The sequence below is a fragment of the Oncorhynchus mykiss genome, chromosome 10 (assembly GCF_013265735.2).
Source record: "Oncorhynchus mykiss isolate Arlee chromosome 10, USDA_OmykA_1.1, whole genome shotgun sequence".
Lineage (NCBI taxonomy): Eukaryota > Metazoa > Chordata > Actinopteri > Salmoniformes > Salmonidae > Oncorhynchus > Oncorhynchus mykiss.
Window position 1 is genome coordinate 49,432,150 of NC_048574.1, and position 13,606 is coordinate 49,445,755.

Consider the following 13,606-nt stretch of genomic DNA (forward strand, 5'->3'; position numbering starts at 1 on the left):
GATTGGTGAAGAAATTAAATGTTGAGCTAAATGTAAACAAAAAATGTATATTTCAGAGGTTTAAAAAGGAGTATGAAGGAGCTATATGTTGGAACCGGTTCAGCACTTTATTTTGCTGGTCAGAACAGTGAAACGGGATGAAAAAAAGAATGGTTGTGTTCAAAAATGAAACGATTGTACAATTATTTATATTCCAACCCTTGGTTCTAACTCTGATGGCTTGTAGATTTGAAAGGAGGGAGGTTTTATGTTTGCAAAATGTGCATATTGTACAAAACATTTCTTATACAAGAAAATGTCAAACTATTTCCCTTTGTACAAAATTATTCTGTATATCATGCATTTTGTGAAGAATTGTCAGACGTTAAAGATGGAGTCCTCATTAGGGCAAACGGCTCCTTTATTTATTTTGTTGTTGTTGATGAAATGGAGGTGAGCACCGTGGATTTTTATGCAGTACATATTCTGCTCTATCGTGTGTGCAACAGTGTCAAAGGGGGGGGAGAAATGTTCATTGTTTGTATTTTTTTGTGGTAATATCCCAAACGGACATGGCAATTTCATCAAGTATTACAGCTTTAACGGTCTTCAGAAATTCCAATTGTTAAGACCATTTACTTCCAAGTGGTGGCACTATTATCTAAAGATTGCTGAAGTTGTCCATGTCTGTAGAACTGTAAATGTCTATGTTTTAATAGAACTGTGAAGTGAATGGTTGTCACATTTTAGCTTCATGAATATTATCCTTTCATTTGAAAAGTTATGTACATAGTTTACCAAGTTCTGTCCTTGATAAAGAATTACCTGGTTTAAGGCATTCTTGATCTCATTAGTTGTGGCAGAAAAACACAGGGGAGCGAACATTTTCTCAAGAAACACAGTAACTATCCACTATTTGGACTCCCAGTTTATGTATGGAAGAGTACAAATATAAGTCCTCTGCAAATCATTTTGTCATCTAAAGCGGTCATGGTGTCACCGGTATGAAGTCTTAATTTTATCAGCGTATTGGTTGGCCCAGCCCCTGGTGGTGCAGTTGAAGTTGCGCCAGTCACACATGCTCTCCCAGGTCAGAAGCTCAAACCCAGGCAGGGGGAACATCCACACACTACACACTGTAAGGGCATTGGGGCCCTTACAGAAATAAATGGGTGTCAGGATTTGAATTACTAAGTATAACCATATTAAATTTGCCCACTTTTTTTCACAAAAGCCCTCTAGTGAGTGGGTCATGGTAGCATGGTGTGAAGCCACTGCCCAAGCTGGAGCGTGTTTTTTTTCTCCGACACGTAGGCCTACAGCCAACGTTCAATGTTCCGTATGTCTTCTGTGTTCCATAGAATATGACTGACTGGCTCTAACAGTGCATGACTGAATTGCAGACACTAATCATGTAGCTAGCCTCTCACTGTTTGTAACAGTGTCTGAGACTGGCACATCGTACTTTTTTTCAGATCATCAACGAGGATGATTACTTCAAGAATGTGTTTGATTACTACAATCAAGTCAAAATACATTTCTATGCCCCAGGAGATATGGAATATATTCACTTTTTGTAATCAAATAGGATTGAATCCAAAGATGATCGAATTCTCTAATGAAGTGCAATGTGGCTTTCTTTTTGAGTAGCATGATTCCTTCAGTGGACTGTGGTGGTTGCCACACCTTCTTGTGTCTCCATGCGCAGTTCCTGGACCAGCTGTTTCCTCTGCTTGGCCATGTCACAGTGTTGTGCCTGCATCATCCCTGTCAGTAGGATTACACCCTGCGGTCAGAGAGTATGGCAGGTAGAAACAGTCGCAGTAAGCGTGTGTGCTCATGTTATAGTTTTGTTACTGCATAACAATACAGCAAGTACAAATCCAGAGATATTACGAGTAAATTGGTCACAGCAAAACCAGGAGGTCACTATATAGAACAGGAGTTGTTCAGTGATATCATGAGACGAACCGACAGAACACATACTCGTCTCAATGTCTTAGAATTCCAGAATGATATCCAGATATCCAACTCACTTCTTAATGTTGGTGTAAGAAACTTTTCCAAAGACGGTGCAGTTTTCCGATCCTTTATCTGATTGCTTTTTTCTAATAAAATTGTATCTGTCGCATACACACATTGAGCAGATGTTATTGCGGGTGTAGCGAAGTGCTTGTGTTCCTATCTCCAACAGTGCAGTAATATCTAACAATTCACAACATTACACACATCTAAAAGTAAAAGATTGGAATAAAAAAAATACATAAATATTAGGACGAGCAATGTCGGAGTGTGTGTGTGTTTTTATACACACACACTGTGTATATTTATACACACACACATTACACACACACACACTGTGTGTATATTTATACACACACACATTACACACACACTGTGTGTGTGCATATCTATATATATATATATATATATACACACACACAAAGGAATAAAAATAAATGTCCCTTTTTCAGGACCTTGTCTTTCAAAGATAATTAGTAAAAATCCAAAGAACTTCACAGATCTTCATTGTAAAGGGTTTAAACACTGTTTCCCATGCTGAACCATAAACAATTAAAGAACATGCACCTGCAGAACGGTCAATAAGAAACTAACAGCTTACAGACGGTTGGCAATTAAGGTCAGTCATGAAAATGTAGGACACTAAAGAGGCCTTTCTACTGACTCTGAAAAACACCAAAATAAAGATGCCCAGGGTCCCTGCTCATCTGTGTGAATGTGCCTTAGGTGTGCTGCAAGGAGGCATGAGGACTACAGATGTGGCCAAAGGCAATAAATTGCAATGTCCGTATTGGGAGATGCCTAAGACAGCTGATCGTCCTCGCAGTGGCAGACCACATGTAACAACACCTGCACAGGATCGGTACATCCGAACATCACACCTGCGGGACAGGTACAGGATGGCAACAACAACTGCCCAAGTTCCACCCAGAACGCACAATCCCTCCATCAGTGCTCAGGCTGTCCGCAATAGGCTGAGAGAGGCTGGACTGAGGGTTTGTAGGCCTGTTATAAAGCAGGTCCTCACCAGACATCACCGGCAACCACGTCGCCTATGGGCACAAACCCACCATCGCTGGACCAGACAGGACTGGCAAAAAAATGCTCTTCACTAACGAGTCGCGGTTTTGTCTCAACAGGGGTGATGGTCGGATTCGCGTTTATCATTGAAGGAATGAGCGTTACACGAGGCCTGTACTCTGGAGGGGGAACGATTTGGAGGTGGAGGGTCTGTCAGGGTCTGGGGCGGTGTGCCACAGCATCATCGGACTGAGCTTGTTGTCATTGTAGGCAATCTCAATGCTGTGCGTTACAGGGAAGACATCTTCTTCCCTCATGTGGTACCCTTCCTGCAGGCTGATCCTGACATGACCCTCCAGCATGACAATGCCACCAACCATACTGCTCGTACTGTGTGTGATTTCCTGCAAGACAGGAAAGTCAGGGTCCTGCCATGGCTAGCGAAGAGCCCGGATCTCAATCCCATTGAGCACGTCTGGGACCTGTTGGATCAGAGGGTGAGGGCTAGGGCCATTCCACCCAGAAATGTCCGGGAACTTGCAGGTACCTTGTTGGAAGAGTGGGGTAACATCTCACAGCAAGAACTGGCAAATCTGGTGCCGTCCATGAGGAGGAGATGCACTGCAGTACTTAATGCAGCTGGTGGCCACACCAGATACTGACTGTTACTTTTGATTTTGACCCCCCCTTTGTTCAGGGACACATTATTCCATTTCTGTTAGTCACATGTCTGTGGAACCTGTTCAGTTTATGTCTCAGTTGTTGAATCTTATGTTCATACAAATATTTACACGTTAAGTTTGCTGAAAATAAACGCAGTTGACAGTGAGAGGATGTTTCTTTTTTTTGCTGATTTTAAATATGCACACACACACATACATACAGTGCCTTCGGAAAGTATTCAGACCCCTTTTTCCACATTGTGTTACATTACAGCCTACTAAAATGTATTATCATTTTCCCCCACATCAATCTACACACAATACCACATAACAATGAAGCAAAAACAGTTTTTTAGAAATTTTTGCTAATTTATAAAAAATGTAAATATCACATTTACATGAGTATACAGACCCTTTACTCAGTACTTTGTTGAAGCACCTTCGGCAGCTGTTACAGCATTGAGTATTCTTGGGTATTACACTACAAGCTTGGCACACCTGTATTTGGGGAGTTTCTCCCATTCTCTGCAGATACTCTCAAGCTCTGTCAGGTTGGATTGGGAGTGTCCCTGCGCAGCTATTTTCAGGTCTCTCCAGATATGTTTGATCGGTTAGGGCTCTGGCTCCAGTCTGAGGTCCTGAGAGCTCTGGTGGAGCAGATTTTCATCAAGGCTCTCTCTTCTACTTTGCGCCATTCATCTTTGCCCTCAATCCTGACTAGTCTCCCAGTCCCTGCCACTGAAAAACATCCCCACAGCATTATGCTGCCACCGTGATCTTTCACCGTAGGGATGGTGCCAGGTTTCCTCCAGACGTGACGCATAGCATTCAGGCCTACAAATTCACTCTTGGTTTCATCGGACCAGAGAATCTTGTTTCTCATTGTCTGAGAGTCCTTTTAGATGCCTTATGGCAAACTCCAAGTGGGCTGTCATGTGCCTTTAACTGAGGAGTGGCTTCCGTCTGGCCACTCTACCATTAACGCCTGATTGGTGGAGTGCCGCAGAGCTGGTTGTCCTTCTGGAAGGTTCTCCCATCTCTATAGAGGATCTCTGTCAGAGTGACTATCGGGTTCTTGGTCACCTCCCTGACCAAGGCCCTTCTCTTCCGATTGCTCAGTTTGGCCGGGTGGCCAGCTCTAGTAAGAGTCTTGGTGTTTCCAAACGTCTTCCATTTAAGAATGATGGAGGCCACTGTGTTCTTGGGGACCTTCAATGCTGCAGACATTTTTTGGTACCCTTCCCCAGACCTGTGCCTCGGCACAATCCTGTCTCGAAGCTCCACAGACAATTCCTTTGACCTAGTTTTTGCTCTGACATGCACTGTCAGCTGTGGGACCTTATATAGACAGGTGTGTGCCTTTCCAAATCATGTCCAATCAATTGAATTTACCACAAGTTGACACTCAAGTTTTAGAAACATCTCAAGGATGATCAATGGAAACAGGTTGCACCTGAGCTCAATTCCTAGCAAAGGGTCTGAGTATGTCTCTTTATTCAAGGCAGAGCTCCCTTTGCTGGTGAAAGACAGGGTTCTAACAGTCGGACCACCCACTTTAGAACACAGGTTTATCTTAGTGAGTGGTCGTCAGAGTGTGCTGTACTCCTCACGGGGACTAATGAGATATGATTTATCTGTCATCCATCCATAATCCATAACATAATCCATAATAAAATCATGATCCAGCTGCTGACATCGACTCTGAATTGACACCATAGTCCAGGGATATTCAAGTCTTACTCTACGAGGTCTAGACTACTGCTGGTTTTCTGTTCTACCTGATCATTAGTTGCACCCACCTGTTATCCCAGGTCTAAATCAGTCCCTGATAAGAGGGGAAGAATGGGGGGAAAAAAGCAGTGGAACCGGCTTCGGTCCAGATTTGAATTGAATTAGCATAGTCTATAGCTATACAGATACTTCTCTTTCAGTTGTTCGCTGAGCCCTCATCGTGTGTGTGACAGGAATGTACATTTACTTGCAGTGTATTTGACACAGCCCATGGATTGTTTTTTGTGAGTTTGCCATTCCTGTTACAGGTGTAAGGATGACAGTCCCCCACTGTGGGGCAGCACTGACTTACTGTCTGACAGCAGTGACAAACAGGAAGGGGATGGAAGAGTGCTTGCCTATTGCTGGAATTGATGGTGCAAACAAAGCATGCATACGTGAGCAGATTTTGTCAATTCAATATTTATTTTGCATCACAGTCTCAATTCAACTCGATAAACAAATAATGTATAAACAATGAAACCACACAAACTACAAAATGTATGACTTTTTCCTAAAATGTGCTCAAAAGTAAAGAGATGTTCTACTAAACATTTTAGTGGGACTATTTGCACATGAAATGCTCTGTCCCTTGGAGAACTTGTGCTCTTCCAGAATATTATTTTCTTCCATAGACTTATATCAAAGGAAGTATCATTACAGAGCATTAACCCTTTATGGGACTGGGAAAATAAGTGTTTTTTTCTCTCTTGTTGATGGTTTCTGTTGTGACCCCCTCCTTCAATCCATTTTTTCTGTGGCTGGATTTGAGAAGCCAGAAAGATCTCAAATGTTTTGGGGCATCTTCAGAGAGATGACTTCATCTATAAAACCTGTCACCATTGCATTGGGTGTCAACATTTCTACAGAGTTTTCATGAAACACACAAAAGTATGTGTCCACAAAGCAGCATGTTGGATATTCAGGGTTTAGTCAGCTTTCTTCCTATTCACAATGGTGTCGGGAATCCAGTTCAGGCCGTCCTGTGAGAACAAAAAGATTACACATGACATTTTAAAAATTACAAAGCAATTACAGCATATACCGGTCGTAGATGTACAGTATATTGCAGCTACAGTGTTACGCATTTCATTGGACATATAGTCAGGTGTTATGTTGGGGTCTGACCTCCTGACCTGATCCTCTAGGACAGTACTGGAGCTTTACACAGCGTTCGTGTTGTGTTACGACAATGAGGCAAAGCATTTGTCTTGCCCTCCAATAGTTTGTTTAAGCTCTTCCTTTTCACCCCCACTGAGATGTTGCCCTGACAACCCTGCTGTAAACTGTAATGACATAATCTGCTGCACACTATGTGGAACCCAGTTATAGGTTCTGAAAAGATCCTACTAATGATATGATGGCTAACAGATAAGAACTTATTCTCCTGTGGGCTCCATTTATTTTACTACATGAACAGTGAGAAGAGGACGTGTTCTGGAGTACGCACAGCACTCCCCTTTTACTACATGAGGAGGAACAGAACATGAACACCCACTGAGTCCACTGAATTGGCACTTAATGTTGCCTTTAATATGTCTTGTAAGTCCCGGAGGATTGTACAGTACAGTTATTTCATATTGTGATATGGTGTCCCTTTAACTTCATTGAATGGTAGCTGGGACATGATCTGTCCTATTTTCAGAGATGTTGTGGCCTACCTGTACTCCCTCTCTAGAGAAAGCAGAGCAGGCATGGTTCTGCCACTCCCGGTCACGGTACGTGTGCAGGCTCAGGCCCTCTGCAATTTCCGCTGGCAGGCGAGGCCGTGGCCAGGTCCTGCTTGTTGGCAAAGATGAGCACTGGAACCCCCTTCAGGTTTTCATCAACGATCAGCTCTGACAGCTCCTGAGGGGTCAGCAGTGTTATTTCAGAGAGGAGCATAGTGTGTGGACTACATCTCTGTGTTGTCTGCAATTACTGGTTTGCTTATCCACTGTTATGATACAAGGCTTACTGTTAACATTACAGTTTTACACGACAACGTTTGGAATAGTTTCTTCAAACCGATTCTTGGCTGCACTATCTATGACATATATCTGGAGGAAAGAGGAAATAGGGGGGTCATTTATCATCTTCTAACACATATGATTAATTCTCTATTTGGTATCTCACTTTTATTGAGATTGAAGTAAACTAATGCCCAAGCAATAAAACAGACTGTAGTCTAAACCTAACTGTAGTAAGTGGCTTCTATTTTACTCTCTGAAGCATAATACAGATACAGTGCCTTCGCAAAGTATTCATACCCCTTGACTTATTCCACATTTTGTTGTTACAGCCTGAATTCAAAAAAATATATAATTACACACAATTTACACACAATACCCCTTAATGACAAAGTGAAAACATGTTTTTAGACGTTTTTTGCAAATTAATTGAAAATGAAATACAGAAATATTACACCTCTGAGTCAATACATGTTAGACTCATTTTTGCCAGTGATTACAGCTGAAATCGGGAGCTTTGCACACCGGGATAGTACAATATTTGCCCTTTTTTTTTTTTATTCCTCAAGCTCTATCAAATTGGTTGTTGATCATTGCCACTTTCAAGTCTTGTCGTAGATTGTCATTCCGATTTAAGTCAAAACTGTAACTAGGCCACTCAGGAACATTGTATGTCCTCTTGGTAAGCAACTTGTGTTTTAGGTTATTGTCCGAAAGGTGATTGTCTCCCAGTGTCTGTTGGAAAGCAGACTGAACCAGGTTTTCCTTTAGTATTGTGCCAGTACCTAATCTTTTTATCCAAAGAAACTCCCTAGTTCTTGCCGATGACCGGCATACCCAAAACATGGTGCAGCCACCACAGTGCTTGAAAATATGAAGAGTGGTACACAGTGATGTGTTGTGTTGGATTTGCACCAGACATAACGCTTTGTATTCAGGACATAAAGTTCATTCCTTTGCCACATTTTTTGAAGATTTACTTTAGTATGTTATTGCAAACAGGATGCATGTTTTTGAATATTTTTTATTCTGTACAGGCTTCCTTCTTTTTATTCTGTCATCTAGGTTAGTAGTGTGGAGTAACTAAAATGTTGTGGATTCATCCTCAGTTTTCTCATACCACAACCATTAAACTCTTTAGCTGTTTTAAAATCCCCATTGGCCTCATGGTAAAATCCCTGAGTAGTTTCCTTTCTCTCTGGCAACTGAGTTAGGAAGGACGCCTGTATCCTTGTAGTGACGGTGTATTTTTTTCTTCTTCTTTTTTTAACCAATAGGTGTTCTTCTTTGCAAAGCATTGGAAAACCTCCCTTGTCTTTGTCGTTGAATCTGTGTTTGGAATTCACTGCTCTTTTAAAGGGACTTGTTAAGCACATTTTTACTCCTGATTTTTTGGGGGGGCTTTTAGGCTTTTTTAGGGTTGCAAAGGGGTTGAATACTTATTGACTCTCATTAATTTGTAAAAATTTCTAAAAACATAAATCCACCTTGACATTATGGTTTATTGTGTGTAGATCAGTGACACAAAATCTAAATTTAATCAATTTTAAAATCAGGCTGTAACACAACAAAATGTGTAAAAATTCAAAGGGTGTGAATACTTTCTGGAGCCGCTGTATAATAGGACAAAGTGAGAAATCTGCTAACAGAATTTACACACCAACAAATCTGTGTTTTCCAAATATGTCTTCCAGAAGGACCGAATCTTCCTCTGTCCTCCAATGTCCCACACGTTCAGTGTCATTCCGCGAGACGTGAGACTCTTAATGTTGAAGCCCTTTGGGATCAATGGAGGTGCAAACTTTGGAGGTAACACAGTTCAGCAGAACACAGCCTTAATCTTGTAGGCTACATGTGTCCGTAAATAAGAAGCTGTTTATAACATTCTGACATTACAAGATAGGCAGGACTACCTGGCATGAGGACTCCTTGCTGTCCCCAGTCCAACTGGCCGTGGTGCTGCTCCAGTTTCAACTGTTCTGCCTGTGGCTATGGAACCCTGACCTCTTCACCAGACGTAGTACCTGTCCCAGACCTGCTGTTTTCAACTCTCTAGAGACAGCAGGAGCAGTAGAGATACTCTTAATGATCGGCTATGAAAAGCCAACTGACATTTACTCCTGAGGTGCTGACTTGCTGCACCCTCGACAACTATTGTGATTATTATTATTTGACCATGCTGGTCATTTATGAACATTTGAACATCTTGGACATGTTCTGTTATAATCTTCACCCCGGCACAGCCAGAAGAGGACTGGCCACCCCTCATAGCCTGGTTCCTCTCTAGGTTTCTTCCTAGGTTACGGCCTTTCTAGGGAGTTTTTCGTAGCCACAGTGCTTCTACACTTGCATTGCTTGCTGTTTGGGGTTTTAGGCTGGGTTTCTGTACAGCACAATGAGATATCAGCTGATGTACGAAGGGCTATATAAATAAATTTGATTTGATTTTGATGTGATGTACATTGAAAATAAACCTAGACCCTCTGTTTTCAGCTAGGCCTTACAAAATGTGTGTCACACCCTCTCTGCCTTAATGGTTAAGTCATCTTCAACCCCTGGATTAAAGTCACAGCCTGGTCTCAATACTTAGTCTAGCTAAATGTACTATTGTTAATGTGCTATTTTGTGCAAAGTCTGCATAAACCGACTGCTTAAACAAGCACGGTCTGTGATTGCCTTTGAAAAACCAAACCATACAACACTACTATGATGAACTTGAATAGACAACGTGTCGATATTTGATGATACTGTTTATTTCCAAAGCCCCTTAGCTCTTGGTCAGAGGGATATGCTACAAAGCAGGACAATGAGTTAGCCATGTGTTTTTGGTTGTTGAGTTAGTTAGACCATACCCATTTCAAGCTCATCTTTCAAAAAAGTGAACGTATTTCCGAATGACTCTTTGATCCTGCTCTGTAGTGTAACCCTCTGGAGTGACCTGACCCTTGTGAAGTCATCGGTACAGCCAGAAGGGGACTGGCCAGTGGTCATACCTCGGAGACTAGTTTCTTTCTAGATTTCTTCCTAGGTTCCTGCCTTCTAGGGACTTTTTTGCTAGACACTGTGCATCTTCATCTGCATTGCTTGCTCTTTGGGGTTTTAGGCTGGGTATTTGTCAAGAACTTTGCTGCTGTAAAAAGGGACCATAAAATACATTTGATTTATTGATCTGGGATCAGGCCATTTATCTCACTTTCCATGTCTGACTCAGGCCATCTATTTCCCTTTCCATGTCTGACATGAAGTGTGACAAATCTTTGCATCTATTTGAACTCCTAGAAGGGACGAGCGGCTTTACTTGCTACCAATGGAGTGACAATTGGGTTAATATGCCATTGTTTTCTCAAATGTCACCCGTTTAGAGATCCAAGAATGACTATAGCTTGGTAGAAGACATTGATATGATCAAAGATCCGATTTTGAATCAGCAGGTTAAAAAAAGATCTGACATCCGGCTTCCATTGAGTAAGTGTTGTTCCGTGTAAGCCTTCGGGCAACAACCCGAGGAGGGAAGTGTAACATCCTGCCATGGTGGCGGGTCACAGAGTTGTCATTACAAAACTACAGTGGGCCTGCTTATGTAAGTTCAGAGCATGCCAGGATTGGATCTGACCTGTGTAGGAGTAATGGTGTTGACATCCTCGGATGAAAGCTGTTGTAGCAGAGTTGTTTTGCCAGCGTTGTCTAAGACCCAGAAGGACTATCCGAAGTTCCTCTTCTGTGGTTCCTTTTAATTTCTGTAGGACTGAGAAAAACCCCAGAGAAAAACAAGATAGAAGAGCATATGGCATAGACACAGAATAAAAGAAATTAGGAAGCTTGTAAGAGACGACTAGGCATTTTGTTAGCTGATATTGTGTCAAATCGTCAGTTAGTTTGTTATTGAAAATGGAAAACAATTTGTCCCTGAATAACCCTTTAGGACTTATCAAGATGTGCATTTCCATTCAACTCAAAGGTCGGCAGCAGAAGGATGACCTTTTGAACTTCTCCCGTGTTGAATGATGTGCTTCAGACGGTGGATGAAAAGACAGGTAAGAGGGTAAATCCTCATTCTATGGTGAATCTCCGCGTACCCAGTAAATAGGCCTAAAGGTATCTCCTCGGTACCCCTTACATCCGTTTGAAGCGTCCAGAGCCAGGGTGGAGTCGTCTCCTGCTTGGCCTCCCTCAGCAGCTCTCCCTCAAGAGGAGGAGTAGGTAGGGGCCAGGGAAGGATTACCAGGCTACAATTAGCCCTCCCTGTTTTGCATACCTTTCCCCTGACCCCATTGGCCCCCACCCCTCCCTTGTCCTTTCTGTGCCTACCTCCATGCATTAAGGAGTTTACCTGGATCATCCTCCCCACCACCTGCCACACGGGAAGCCCAGAGCTCTTCATCTGCTGCCTTTCTCTGGTCTCTGCCCACTATCCTCCCACCCCCCCATCCTTCTCCCTCCTCCGTGTTCCTCCAAAAATATTGTTTTGTGTTTTCCTTACAAATCAAATCACATTTCTTCCCAACAATGAAGAGAGAAAAATAGACAAGTAATAGAAAGATAACACAAGGAATAAATACACAACGAGTAATAATAACTTTGCTATATACACGGGGTACCAGTACTGAGTCAATGTCCAGCAGTAAGACATATTGAGGTATATACTGTATGTACATATAGGTAGGGATAAAGTGACTAGGCAACATGATAAATAATAAGCAGTAGCAGCAGCATATGTGATGAATCAAAATAGTGCAAAGGGGAGGTCAATGCAGATAGTCCGGGTAGCTATTTGGTAAATGTAGCAGTTTTATGGCTTGGGAGTAGAATCTGTTCAGGGTCCTGTTGGTTCCAGACTTGGTGTATCGGTACCGCTTGCTGTGCGGTAGCAGTCCATGACTTGGGTGGCTAGAGTCTTTGACAATTTTTAGGGCCTTCCTCTGACACCACCCGGTATAGAGGTCCAGGATGGCAGGGAGCTCGGGCCCAGGTGATGTACTGGGCCATACGCACTACCCTCTGTAGCGCCTTGCAGTCACATGCCAAGCAGTGACGCAGCCAGTCAAGATGCTCTCAATGGTGCAGCTATAGAACATTTTGAGGATCTGAGGGCCCATGCCAAATATTTTCAGCCTCCTGAAGGGGAAGAGGTGTTGTTATGATTTCTTCATGACTGTTGGTGTGTGTGGACCATGTTAATTCCTTAGTGATTTGGACACCGAGAAACTTAAAGCTCTCGACCCGCTCCACTACAGCCCTGTCTATGTGGATGGTGGCGTACTCGACCCTCCATTTCCTAGTCCACAATCCGCTCCTTTGTCTTGCTGGCGTTGGGGTAAATGTTGTTGTCCTGGCACAATACTGCCAGGTCACTGACCTCCTCCCTATTGGCTGTCTCATTGTCGTCAGTGATCAGGCCTACCATAGTAATGTCATCAGCAAGCTTAATGATGGTTTTGGAGTCATGCACGGCCACACAGTCATGGGTGAACAGGGAGTACAGGAGGGGATGGACGGCGGCTTATCAGGAAGTCCAGGATCCAGTTGCAGAGGGAGATGTTCAGTCCCAGGGTCCCGCGCTTAGTGATGAGCTTGGAGGGCACTACGGTGTTGAATGCTGAGCTGTAGTCAATGAACAACATTGCAACATAGGTGTTCCTCTTATCCAGATGGGAGAGGGCAGTGTGGAGTGCAATAGAGATTGCATCATCTATAGATCTGTTGGGGTGGTATGTAAATTGGAGTGGGTCCAGGGTATCTGGGCTGATGGTGTATGTGAGCCATTCCTAGCCTTTCAAAGCATTTCATGGCTACAGATGTGAGTGCTACGGGGCGATTGTCATTTAGACAGGTTACCTTGGCGTTCTTGGGCACAGGGCATATGGTGGTCTGCTTTAAACATGTAGGCATTACAGACAGGGTCAGGGAGAGGTTGGAAATGTCAGTGAAGTTACTTGCCAGCTGATCAGTGCATGCTCTGAGTACGCATCATGGTCATCCATCTGGCCCCGCGGCCTTTTGAATGTTAACCTGTTTAAAGGTCATACGAGATAACACAGTCGTCCAGAACAGCTGGTGCTCTCATGAACAGTTCAGTGTTGCTTGCCTTGAAGCTTGCATTTAACTTGTCTGGTAGGCTCGCGTCACCGAGCAGCTTGTGGCTGATAGTGATAGTTTGCAAGCCCTGCAACATCTAATGAGCGTCAGAGCCTGTGTAGTAGGAAT

General features: G+C 43.0%; 1 pseudogene; it reads right to left on the reverse strand.

Annotated features, from left to right (window-relative positions):
• Positions 1 to 5,894: 5,894 nt before the first annotated feature.
• On the reverse strand, positions 5,895 to 7,713 carry LOC110533138 (annotated as a pseudogene).
• Positions 7,714 to 13,606: the final 5,893 nt, after the last annotated feature.